Raw genomic sequence first — 13,045 nt, forward strand, 5'->3', positions numbered from 1 at the left:
GAAAGAGACAGGGAGAATAGAACCAAGTTGGAAAACATATTTTTAGGATATCATCCAGGAGAACTTCCTCAACCTAGCAAGACAGGCCAACATTCCAATTTTTCAGGAAATCCAGAGAATTCCAGTAAGATACTTCATAAAAAGATCAACCCTAAGGCACTTAATCATCAGATTCTCCAAAGTCAAAATGAAGAAAAACATGTTAAGGGCACCCAGAAAGAAAGGCCAGGTCATGTACAAAAGGAAGCCCATCAGACTAACAGAAGACTTTTCAGCGGAAACCCTACAAGCCAGAAGAGTTTGGGGACCAAAATTCAACATTCTTAAAGAAAAGAATTTTCATCCCAGGATTTCATATTCAGCCAAACTAAGCCTCTTAAGGGAAGGAGAAATAAGATCCTTTTCAGACAAGCAAATGCTGAGGAAATTTGTCACTCCTAGGCCTGCCTTGCTAGAGCTCCTCAAGGAAACACTAAATATGGAAAGGAAAAACCATTACCAGCCACCTCAGAAACAAGCCGAAGTACAAAGACCAATGACAATCAAGTCTGAAAAAAAAAAAAAAAAACACTAGCATTATGATGACAGGATCAAATTCACACATAACAATAGTTACCTGAAATGTAAATTGGCTAAACATGCCAATTTAAAGACACAGAATGACAAGCTGGATAAAAAGTCAAAACCCATCGGTGTACTGTATTCAAGAGACCCATCTCACATGCAAAAACACACATAGGCTCAAAATAAAGGAATAGAGGAAAATTTATCAAGCAAATGAAAAGCAGAAAAATGCAGGGGTTGCAATCCTAGTTTCTGACAAAACAGACTTTAAACCAACAAAGATCAAAACAGACAAAGAAGAGCATTACATAAAGGTAAAGGGTTCAATTCAACAAGAAGACTTAACCATCCTAAATATACATGCACCCAATATGGGAGCACTCAGATTCATAAAATAAGTTCTTAGAGACCTACTAAGAGACTTAGACTCCCACACAATAATAGTGGGAGACTTTAACACCCCACTGTCAATATTAGACAGATCATCGAGAGAGAAAATTAACAAGGATATTCAGGACTTGGACTCAGCTCTGAATCAAGTGGACCTGATAGATATCTACAGAATTCTTCACTCAAAAACAACAGAATATACATTCTTCTCAGTGCCACATGGCATTTATTCTAAAATCAATCACATAATTGGAAGTAAACACTCCTCAGCAAATGCAAATGAACTGAAATCAAAACAGTTTCTCAGACCACAGTACGATCAAATTAGAACTCAAGATTAAGAAATTCACTCAAAAACACAAAACTACATGGAAATTTAACAATCCACTCCTGAATGACTGCTGGGCAAATAACAAAATTAAGGCACAAATCAAGAAGTTCTTTGGAACCAATGAGCGCAAAGAGACAACGTGCCAGAATCTCTGACACTCACCTAAGGCAGCGTTAAGAGGGAAATTTATAGCACTAAATGCCCACATTAAAAAGCTAGAAAGATCTGAAATTGACACCTAATACCACAACAAAAAGAACTAGAGAGCCAAGAGCAAACAAATCCCAAAGTTAGCAGAAAAATAGAAATCGCCAAGATCGGACCAGAACTGAAGGAGACAGAGAAAAAAACAATGAACACAGGAGCTAGGTTTTTGGAAAAAAATAAAACAGACCACTAGCTAAACTAATAAAGAAGAAAAGAGAGAAGAATCAAATAGAAACAATAAAAAATGATAAAAGGTATATAATCACTGATGCCACAGAAATACAAACAACCATCAGAGAATACTATGAACGCCTCTATGCAAATAAACTAAAAAATCCAGAAGAAATAGATAAATTCCCGGACACATATACCCTCCCTAGATTGAACAAGGAAGAAGTTGAATCCCTGAATAGACCAATAACAAGTTCTAAAATTTAGGCAGTAATAAATAGCCTACCAACCAAAAAAATCCCAGAACCAGATGGATTTACAGCTGAATTCTACCAGAGGTACAAAGAAGAGCTGGTACCACTTCTTCTGAAACTATTCCAAACAAATGAAAAGGAACAGACTCCTCTCTAACTCATTTTATGAGGCCAGCATCATCCTGATACCAAAACCTATCAGAGATACAACAAAAAAAGAAAACTTCAGGCCAATATCCCTGATAAAATCAATGAAATAATCCTTAATAAAATACCAGCAGACCAAATCGAGCAGCACATCAAAAAGCTTATCCAACACAATCGAGTCAACTTCATCCCAAGGATACAAGGCTGGTTCAACATATGGAAATCAACCAACATAATTCAATATATAAAGAGTACCAAAGACAAAAACCACATGACTATCTCAAGAGATGCAGAAAAAGCATTCAATAAAATTTAACATCCCTTCTTGTTAAAAACTCTCAATAAACTAGGTATTGATGGAATATACCTCAAAAGAATAAGAGCCATTTATGACATACAGCCAATATCATACTGAATGGGCAAAAGCTGGAAGCATTCCCCTTGAAAACCAGCACAAGACAGGGATGCCCTCTCTCACCACTCCTATTCAACATAGTATTGGAAATTCTGGCCAGGGTAATCAGGCAAGAGAAAGAAAGAAAGGACATTCAAATAGGAAGAGAGAAAGTCAAACTGTCTCTGTTTGCAGATGACATAATCCTATATCTAGAAAACCCCATTGTCTCAACCCAAATGGTTCTTAAGGTGATAAGAAACTTCAGCAAAGTCTCAGGATACAATATCAATGTGCAAAATTCACAAGCATTCCTATATGGCAATAATAGACAAACAGAGAACCAAATCATGAATGAACTCCCATTCACAATTGCTACAAAGAGAACAACACAAGTAGAAATATGCTAACAAGGGAAGTGAAGGACCTCTTCAGTGAGAACTACAAACCACTGCTCAAGAAAATCAGAGATGACACAAACAATGGAAAAACATTCCATGCTCATGGATAAAAAGAATCAATATTGTGAAAATGGTCATACTGCCCAAAGTAATTTATAGATTCAATGCTATTCCCATTAAACTATCATTGACATTCTTCACAGAATTAGAAAAACTACTTTAAAATTCATATGGAACCAAAGAAGAGCTCATATAGTCAAGACAGTCCTAAGCAAAAGAACAAAGCTGGAGGCATCACACCACCAGACTTGAAAATATACTACAAGGTTGCAGTAACCAAAACAGCATGGTACTGGTACAAAAACAGACACATAGACCAAAGAAATGGAATAGAGATCTGAGAAACAAGACCGCACATCTACAACCATCTGATCTTTGACAACGCTGACAAAAACAAGCAATGAAGAAAGAATTCCCACCATTAATAAATGGTGCTGGGAGAACTGGCTAGCCATATGCAGAAAATTGAAACTGGACCCCTTCCTTACACCTTATACAAAAATTAACTGAAGAGGGATTAAAGACTTAAATAACAAAAACCTTACAAAGCAAATCTAGGCAATACCATTCAGGACATAGGCACAGGCAAAGATTTCCTGATAAAAACATCAAAAGCAATTGCCACAAAAGCTAATATTGAAAAATAGGATCTAATTAAAGTAAAGAGCTTCTGCACACAAAAGAACCTATCAACAGAGTAAACAGACAACCTACACAATGGGAGAAAAATTTTGTAATATATCCATTTGACAAGGGGCTAATATCCAGAATCTGCAAGAAACTTAAACAAATTTACAAGACAAAAAAACAAACAACTCATTAAAAAGTGGGCAAAGAACATGAACACACATTTCTCAGGAGAAGACATTCATGAGGCCAACAAGCATGAAAAAAAGCTCCACATCACTGATCATTACAGAAATGCAAATCAAAACCACAGTGAGATAACATCTCAGGCCAGTCAGAATGATGATTATTAAAAAGTCAAGAAACAACAGATGCTCGTGAGGCTGAGGAGAAAGAGGAACACTTTTACACTACGGTAGGAAAGTAAATTAGTTCAACCATTGTGGAAGACAGTGGGGCAATTCCTCAAAGACCTAGAGGCAGAAATATCATTTGACCCAGCAATCCCATTACTGGGGATACACCCAAAGGAACACTACTCATTCTATTATAAAGATACATGCACATGTATGTTGATTTCAGCCCTATTCGCAATAGCAAAGACATGGAATCAACCCAAATGTCCATCAATGATAAACTGGATAAAGAAAATTTGGTACATATACACCATGTAATACTATGCCGCCATAAAAATGAATGAGATCATACCCTTTACAGGAACATGCATGGAGTTCAAAGCCATTATTCTCTGCAAACTAAGGCACGAACAGAAAACCAAACACCACATGTTCTCACTTGTAAGTGGGAGCTGAAGAATGAGAAAACATGGACACAGGGAGGGGAACAACACACACTGGGGCTTGTGGAGGGGGAGGGGGAAGAAGAGCACCAGGAAAAATAGCTAATGAGTGCTAAGCTTAATATCTAGGTGATGGGTTGACAGGTGCAGCAAACCACCATGGCAAACGTTTACCTATGTAACAAACCTGCATGTCATGCACATGTATCCCAGAATTTAAAAAAAAAAAAAAAAAAAAAACCTAAATTTAATTTTTAAAAAATATTGTAATGTGAGAACACAACACGGGAACTACTCAAAAGACACCTTTCTATGCAAAATTTAGTTTGGATATATTTTAGCATTTTAAATAAACATTTTGCAACCAAGACCAAATATCAATCATCTCTTTAGGTTTTCTACTATGTACTAACATCAGATCTATGTGGGAACAAATGTTTTCTTGTTTGTCTCCTTCATATCCAATGTCCTGAAGCCTTTGTGTTTATCTGGAACAAGGCTAAGTTTTTGAAGGCACATTCCAGTATAAAAATCATCAATAGGTTAGAGATGGACCCAGTCATGATATGGTACAGCCTCAGAGCCAGGTGGCTGGACTAGAGGAATCCGCCCACCCCCTTGCATAGCGTGAGTAGAGGACAGAGTAAAGGACTTCTAGAATGTAGTATTTCAGCTTCGTATCCCCATGAGGTCCAGCATTGTGGATCACATCACCTATAAACAGATCTTTGGCTTTTTTTCTTGCATAAGCTATTCACGTAATTCAGTATGTGATGGGTGTTCACAAAAACATCATCTTTGTCTTTGAAAACAAACTGAGTGTCTTGGCAGGAAGTACTTACCCAGAGAGAAACAATACTTCTTTCAGAGACAAGTTGAAGAAAGTGCCTCTATAGCTCCGCATAAAAACGTCTTGGTGCTTCTCATTCTCAAATTTCAGCATATCAGAAAAGTCCGGGTGGTTGACCTCTGGGGGTATCTGGCCCAGCAAGAAAACTTACATCACCCTTTGGTTTCCCACGTTGCTTTCTGTGACCCAGGAATCCGGAATCACTTGCCTTCTGGCAAAATGCGGAGTGAGGTATGTAATCACCATAAATAAGAAGTGCTTCTTTGCACATTTATCTGGCTGATCTATAAGCAGTGAATCATTGCGGCATCTCAAATACATCAGAAAGTCTTCAAATCTGTCTGGGAAATTGTTAAAATCTGTAACCACTGACGTGACCCTCAAGTCAGGTTCACTGTAATTCATATGACATATACTGGAAAACCGGTACACTTCCCCATCTGGTTGGCCAACGTACTCAGGATGGGATTGTATCACTTGTTCAGCTTTTCTTGTTCTCTGTTCCAGTTTGCCTCCAGAGGTGTAGCAATCTTCCAAAACTTCTCTTTAGGTATTATTATTAACCCACCTTACATTTATTATTATTATTGGCTACTGCTTTTGGAGGCTTCCACAATCAAATAAACGAAGACATTTGCCATCATCAGGTTATCCAACAACTTTATTCTTCAACGTCCAACACTCATTTCTCATATCTTGTCCAAGACTAGTTCCAGCTCGGTGGGGCAGGGGCACGGGGCAGGGGCACGGGGCGGGGGTGGGAAATCACTGCCATACCCGTTTTTCCCACGCTGCTCCATGCTGCTCAGCCCTGAGAAGGCCACAGCTCAGCCTCTATGGGCGGTCAGGCAGTGGGGACAGCTCTAGTTCACCTCGCCTTGCCTCCAGCACTCGCCACTGCAGCCGATGTGCCTCAGTCCGGGTTCCATCTTCAGCTCCTAGCACAGGTGCCACTGCCACCCTGGGGTGCCTCGCCCGGCCCCCTTACTTTTTCTTTTCTTTTTTTTTTTTTTAACTGTTTAAAATAAAGTACTGGTTAACAACCCTACTAGGTACATTGGTACACGGAATAGACATTCTCTTCGAGAATGGGAACAACAACAACAATTCTTAGAAGTGATAACTTTACGCCACGAGACACAAAAATTCCCCCAAGAAAAGTCTCAATCAATAGCCTAATCTTCCATCCTAAAAGCCTAGGAGAAGAAAAAACCCAGAGCAAGCACAAGGAAGAAAATAATAAACATTAGCGTGTAAATAAATGGAACAGAGACTAAAAATAGATAAAATCAATGAAAACAAAGGTTATAGTTTTGAAAAGCTCAACAAAATTTACAAACATTTAGCTACACTGACCAAGAAAAAGAGAGAGAAGATTCAAATTACTAGAATCAGAAATAAAAGAGGGGACATGACTACCAACATTATGAAATAAAAAGCATTGGCTGGGCACAGTGGCTCACGCCTGTAATCCCAGCAATTTAGGAGGCCGAGGCAGGCGGATCACTCGAGGTCAAGAGTTCGAGACGCCTGACCAACATAGCAAAACTCCGTCTCTACTAAATATACAAAACTTAGCTGGGCGTGGTAGCACAGACCTGTAATCCCAGCTACTTGGGAGGCTGAGGCACAAGAATCGCTTGAACCCAGAAGTAGAAGTTGTAGTGAGATGAGATTGCGCTACTGCCCTCCAGTCTGGGCAACAAAGCAAGACTCTGCCAGGAAAAATAAAATAAAATAAAGAAAAAGAAATAAAATACAATGAGCAATTGTATACCAACAAATCAATAAATTAGATAATTTATGTGAAATGGATACATTTTCCAGAAAGACACAAACATACAAAACGGACTCAAGAAGATATATATTTTTTAAATCCAAATAGAAATACAACAAATAAAGAGATCAAATCAGTAATGAAACAACTACCTAAAAAAAAAAAAAAATCCCATGCCAATATTTCACTCGTAATTTCTTCAAACATGTAAAGGATTAACACCAATGCTTCTCAAACTTCTCCAAAGGGTAGAATAGGAGGAAACACTTTTCAATTCACTTTATCAGGCCAGTATTACCCAAATACCAAGACCAGACAAACATTATACACACACAAGCTAAATACTAATATCCCTTATGAATATATAGATGCAAAATTCTTCGACAAAATATTAGCAAACCAAACCCAACACGTAAAAATAATTATACAAGACTGTACAATATAACCAAGTGAAATTTATCCCAGGAATTGAAAGCTGATAACATTTGTAGACCAATCAATATAACATACTGTTTCAGTCTGTGCTGCTATAACAAAATACCACAGGCTGCGTAACTTATAAAAAACAAAAAATAAATATTTTTTTTCATAGTTCTGAAGGCTGCCAGGTACAAAATCAAGGTGCCAGCATTTAGTATTTGATGAGGACTGCTGTCTGGTTCCAAGATGGTGCCTTGTTGCTGCATCCTTCAGAGGAAATTAATACTGTATCTTCTCATGGCAGAAGGGAGGGAAGGGACTGAAGGGCAGGAGAGTGTCTCCTTCAAACCTGAGTGTTTTATAAGGCTGCTAATCTTATTCATGAGGGTGGAGTCCTCATGACTTAATCACCTCCCATAAGCCTCACTAATTAATATTGCTACATTGGGAATAAAGTTTCAACATGAATTTCGGAGGAGACACCATCTTTCAAACCAGAGTGTGCACCGTGTTTATAGAATAAAAAGCAAAACCACACGATCATCTCACCAGATGCAGAAAAAGCATCTGACAAAATCCAGTGCCTTTACATGAAAAAAAAAAAAAAAATTCAATGCACTAGGAACAGAAGAGGACATCCAGAACTTGATACAAGGAATCTATGGAAGTCCCACAGCTAACATACTTAATGATTAAAGACTGGAAGCGTTTGCCCTAAGATAAAGTATAAGATAAGGCCATCAATGGATGAATGAATAACGGAAATGTAGTATATGTACACAGTGGAATACTATTCTGCCATAAAAACAGGAAGGAAATCCTGCCATTTGCAACAACATAGACGAACCTGAAAGACATTATGTTAACTGAAATAAGCCAGGCAGAGAAAGACAAATATGACATGATCTCATTCATATGTGGAAACTAAAAAAGTTGATTTTATAGAACTTGAGAGTAGAATGGTGGTTACCAGATAGGGAGAGTTGGGGGAGGAGGTTGAGGTGATGTCAGTCAAAGGATTAAAAATTATATTTAGATAGGAGGAATAAGTTCAAGAGATTAATTGTGCTACATGGTAACAATAGTCAATACAATATAACTCCAGCATTGGAAAAACGTTAAGAGAGTTAATGTTAAGTGTTCTCATCACAAAAATAACTTGTGAAGTAATTTCCACATTAATTAACTGATTTAGTCATTCGAGAATGTATATATTCCTCAAAACATCACTCGTACATAATAAATACATGCATTTTTTTCTGTCATTTAAAAGAGAAAAAAAAAGAACAAGACAAGAATGTCCACTTTTACCACTGCTACTCAACATTGGACTGAAGGTTATAGCCAAGCAATTAGATAAAAAAATGAAATTAAAAGTATCCAATTGGAAAAGAAGTAAAACTATCTCTATTTACAAATGACATGATCTTATATATTGAAAATCCTAAGAAATCCATTAAAAATATCAGCTAATAGGCAAGTTCAGCAAAGATTTTGTATACAAGATGAATATAAAAATTCAAATTTTTATCTATGCAGTAACAATGAGCAATCTGAAAATGAAATTAAGAAACAATTATACTTGTGATAGCATCAGAACAATAAAATACTTAGGAATGAGCTTAACAAAACCAGAACAAGATTTGTTTGCTTACAACCATAAAACATCATTGTGTGGATGACGGAACAAATATATACAACAAAGTAGGGTGGAAAAGATCGTAGTGCACAAAATAATACAAATGAGATAAAGAAGTTCCTTTAGTTACCCGTATGCCTGGGTCAGTCACCACCTAGCCCTGCTCTATTCTATTTCTTATCATTTCAGTTTTCTATACTTCCATTCAAACATTCACTTTTCTATTCATGTAACAAATGTTTCTTGAATGCCTACTATATACCAAACATTATTCTAAGCATCAGTTTTATATTGGTGAATAAAACAAAGGTCCTTACTCCTATGAAGATTACTTTCTAGTGGTGGAAGAGAGACAGAAAACAATAAGCATCATAAGTACATTACACAGGTGGTAGAAAGTAATAAGTGCTAAGGAAAAAGAAGAAAAATTAAATGTAAAAGAAACTGGTAATGTGGGGTAAGGGCTAGGTAGATGGGTTGGTGAGTTAGATGACATTTAAATAAAGACTTACAGGAGGTGAAGAAGTTGGTCCTGTAGATATGGGTGGGGGTGGAGATGGAGAGGTTTTCAGACAGATGCAACAGCCAGTACAAAGTCCTTAATGAAGGAATATGCCTAGAATACTCAAGGAGTACCAAGGATGAAAATGTGGGTGGAGTGAAATGACTTGAAATAAAGAGAACAAATAGTAGGAGATTAAGATAGAGATATAACATAAGGGTCGTAAAGATTGTATAGGACCTTGTACTTATTGGTATGACTTTGTTATAAACTGTAAGTGAAATGCAAATCCATTGGAGAATGTTGATCAAAGGAGTAATGCAATATAACTTAACTTTTTAAAGAATGACAATTCATAATGTGTTAAGAATAGACTGTGGGTCAAGAATGAAAGCAGAGAGGTAAGTTAGATACTAGTGACAATAACACAAATGAGAAATTGTACCTTAGATTAGAGTTACAGCACTGGATATGGTGAGAAGTGGACAAATTTAAATCAGTGCTATTTGCTGATGGATTAGATGTAGGGTATGAAGGAACACTTCCAAACTCATTTTGTGAGGCCAGCACAACCATGATACCAAAACCACACAAAGACAAAACAAGTTAAGAAAATTACAGATCAATAACCCTGATGAACATAGGTGCCAAAATCATCCACAAAACACTTGCAAATTGAAATCAATAGCACATTTAAATTATTACATACTATGACCAAGTGGGGTTTATCCCTGGGAAGCCAGGACGGTTTAAAATTTGCAAACTAATAAATGTGATACACCACATTAACAGAATTAATAAAAAGCATATTATCCTCTCAATCATTGCAGAAAAAGTGTTTGAAAAAATTCAACACCCTTTGATGATAAAAAATGCTCTGGAACCTATTAATAGGTATAGGCACCTCAACATAATAAAGATCATATATGACAAGCCTACAGCTAACATAATACTCAATGTTAAAAATAAACTGAAAGGTTTTCCTCTAAGATCAAGAACAAGACAAGCTAGAATAGGCAAATCTACACACAGAAAGCAGATTAATTTTTGCCAGGGGCTGGGTGGGGGGACTGTAGGAAGATGGTGAGTGACTGATAACGACTATGGGGATTTTAGGGGGAGTGTGATAAAAATGTAAAATTGATTGTGATGATGGTTACAGAACTCTGCGAATATATAAAAAACCACTGTATTGTACATTTTAAATGGGTGAATTTTGTGGTAATCACCTCACACATGTTAGCACAACCAGTATCCCATTATCTAGAAAGAGAGAAAGAGAGAGAGGGAGGGAGGGAGGAGGGAGAGAGAGAGAGGGAGGGAGGGAGAGATAGAGATAGAGATAGAGAGAGAGAGAGAGAGAGAGAGAGAGAGAGAGGGGTATAGGAGAAAATGCGGAGAAATTCAAACTTTTTCACACTGTTGGTGGGAAAGTAAAATGCTGCTGCCACTATACAAAACAGTATGGAGCTTCCTCAAAATATTAAAAATATAATAATCAGATGATCCAACCATCCCACTTCTGAGTACATATCCAAAAGAACTGAAATGAAGATCTCAAACAGATATTTGCACTCCTGTGTTTATTGTAGCATTATTCACAACAGCCAAGATATGCAAAGAATCTAAATATTCATCAACAAATAAGTGAATAAAGAAAATATGGTAAAGACACACAATGGAATACTATTCAGGCTTATAAAAGAAGGAAGTTCTGCCATTTGCAACAACATAGATGAATCTGGAGGAGATTATGCTAAGAGAAATAAGCCAGTCAGAGAAGGGCATATACTGCATGGTTCCACTCATACGAGATATTTAAAATATTCAAACTCATAAAAGCAGAGTAGAATGGTGGATGTCAGGAGCTTGTGGGGAAGACAAAATGAGATTTTGCTCAATGAGCATAAAGTTTCTGTTATGCTGAATGAGTAAGTTCTAGAGATCTGCTGTATAACATAGCACCTATAGAAAACAACACAATATTGCACACTTAAAATTTTGTTGAGTGTAGATCTCATATTTAGTGTTCTTACCACACTCATACACACAAAGGACACTAGAAAACTTTTGGAGGGGATGGATACATTTATTATTTTGATTGTGGTGATGGTATCATTGGTGTATGCATATGTCCAAACTCATGAAATTATATACATTAGACACATGCAGTTTTTTTTATATCAACTATACTTCAATAAATCTGCTTCTAAAAAGGGAGGAATCAAAGATTGCCTGCTATTTCTGGCCTGATAAGCTAGAAGGATGGATGTTCATGAAACTATCTATTGTATTATTTCAATAAATCTCCCTTTTATCTAAAATAAACCTTACTCTCCTTTGCCTATGTCACATGTTACAGGATGGACTATTTTAAGTTCCACCAATCTGGAAAATGAACAAGGGAGTGAAGACTCTTCCATCTAAGAATTCCTTGCATTTACCTCATTCCCAACAGATTCCTCACTTCTCTAACCTCCTGAATAGAATGGGGTTCACATCAATTAGATAATTTGAGAGACTCGCCATATCAACTAAGCAAAGAGTTTAAACGTGTTGGAGACCCGATTCCACCAAATCGAAGAGAATCACACATCTGTTTACATTGAGAAAGCCTCCTACTGCTGATGCTTCCGGAGACTTTTCCTTCAGAGGACATGGACCAAGAAAAGCAGTGGAACAGAAGCAGTGTCCAAAATGTGCTGTGTCCCTTAGGCATTTACCAGCCTGAATGAAATAGAAACAGCAAAAGAAAAATGCCTCTACGTTTCAGCAAATTGTATTTCATTCCAGTGTAAGGGCCAGATTGTAGTCTCTTCCACTGCTTTATTTCCAAAGATCTAAATGATAAGACAGGAGTAGTTCTTTAATGTTTAACAAATGTCCATGTTTCAAGTCTAAGCATAATAACAAGCTCTCTCCAAAATGCAAAATTTATGTAATTATAACTTCTTTGGAAAGAATAATTAAGAAAATTCAAGACATTATATTAGCAACTCTTTCATAATAGGGGAAAAAGAAATATAAGGAAAAAAGGCAGAAATTATTGAACTTTTTTTTTTAAAAAAAGGACAAATGTAGAGGGTTTTCAAAGTAACGTTAACAATATTGCCCTTTATTTAACATAATGCATTGCTATTTCAAAAGGCATTTGTGATTGTGCTATTATCTGAAAAAAGAAGAAACTGAGGCTCTAAGAAGTTATATGACTCTCCTGCTTGAGGTCATTCAACTAGATAGCAATCAAAAAATGACAAGAATCTAAGCCCTAAAAATTGTGCTTACAGTTTTTTGCTACTATATCAATGTTACCTTTCAATTTTAAAACTAAAACGAATGAGGAAAGCAGGTAGAAGAAGAGGGCTTTCCTTCTCCTTAATGGTATCAAAAGGAAATTATGTAGGTTTCAAGTTATTGCATGACTATACATAATAAAATTCAGTTAACTGTGGAGTTACTTATGATTGACAACCAATTCGTCAATTAATGAAAACAGAGGTAATATTCTAGCA

General features: G+C 36.7%; 1 long non-coding RNA gene and 1 pseudogene across 2 annotated transcripts in view; both read right to left on the minus strand.

The window, feature by feature from the left end:
- LOC123571037 (uncharacterized) overlaps positions 1-13,045 on the minus strand; it is a 355,383-nt gene that overhangs the window by 65,151 nt on the left and 277,187 nt on the right. The window lies entirely within an intron of this gene.
- Positions 4,683-5,897, minus strand: LOC102140775 (N-acetyllactosaminide beta-1,3-N-acetylglucosaminyltransferase 2-like; annotated as a pseudogene).

This window comes from Macaca fascicularis, chromosome X (assembly GCF_037993035.2).
Source record: "Macaca fascicularis isolate 582-1 chromosome X, T2T-MFA8v1.1".
NCBI lineage: Eukaryota > Metazoa > Chordata > Mammalia > Primates > Cercopithecidae > Macaca > Macaca fascicularis.